Genomic DNA, 1008 nt, shown 5'->3' on the forward strand with positions numbered 1-1008 from the left:
CCGGACGCTGTATGTGGCTGTCTACTGCTCCTAATGCATAGGTAAAGTTTGTTCTTTGTAATCTTTGTGTACTGTTACTTTAATTAGTTCTACTGCATTTACTCCAACTGTTAATGAACTATTGCAACTCATCATACTAGTATTATTGCTTAGTTTAGTTTTTTTCTTCATTTACTAAGACTGCACATCAGGAACATAATTATGAACAAAGGGAACGAGAACTTGTAGTAAGAGAGAAGACAGCGGCTGCAGTGAAAGAGCAAGCTATTTAAATAAATCTGACACACAGTCATGTGACATTTTATACTAATCACAGACAGTCGGTGGTAGACGGTCACTAAAGCCTGTACAGTGATGAGTGTCTAGGTTTAAATGTAAATGTAAATGTGCTGTATTTATATAGCGCTTTTCCAGTCTTAACAACTGCTCAAAGCGCTTTTACATCTACAGGAAACATTCACCATTCACACACATTCATACACTGTGGCCGGGGCTGCCGTACAAGGTGCCACCTGCTCATCAGATAAACATTCACACACATTCACACTCCGATGCGCAGCACCGGGGGCAACTCGGGGTTCAGTGTCTTGCCCAAGGACACTTCGGCAATGACTGCAGTGGCGGGGATTGAACCACCAACCCTCCAATTGGCAGGCAACCGCTCTACCACTGAGCCACAGCCGCCCGGGGTTTAGGATTTGTGTTGTGAAACTCAGTGCTACTACGGCACTGGTGCCTAAACGTCCTGTATCTACTGGACCGAATAGCAACGCGGATTTCGGTGCCAATTAAATGCCTTTTGCACTCCTCTCGGATTCTTTGAAACAGATGATAGAGGCAACAAACTTCCTTTTCCCGAGCCACATCAACCAGCTCCGACTGGGGGATCCCAAAGCGTTCCCAGGCCGGGTTGGAGATATAATCCCTCCACCTAGTCCTGGGTCTTCTTCCCAGCTGGACGTGCCTGGAACACCATGGGGCATTCTTACCAGATGCCCGAACCACCTC

The 1008-nt window shown here is 46.3% G+C and overlaps 1 protein-coding gene across 4 annotated transcripts in view; it reads right to left on the reverse strand.

Moving 5' to 3' along the window:
* Positions 1–1008, reverse strand: part of usp48 (ubiquitin specific peptidase 48) — a 22215-nt gene that overhangs the window by 4491 nt on the left and 16716 nt on the right. The window lies entirely within an intron of this gene.

The sequence above is a fragment of the Etheostoma spectabile genome, chromosome 4 (assembly GCF_008692095.1).
Source record: "Etheostoma spectabile isolate EspeVRDwgs_2016 chromosome 4, UIUC_Espe_1.0, whole genome shotgun sequence".
In the NCBI taxonomy this organism is placed as follows: Eukaryota; Metazoa; Chordata; class Actinopteri; order Perciformes; family Percidae; genus Etheostoma; species Etheostoma spectabile.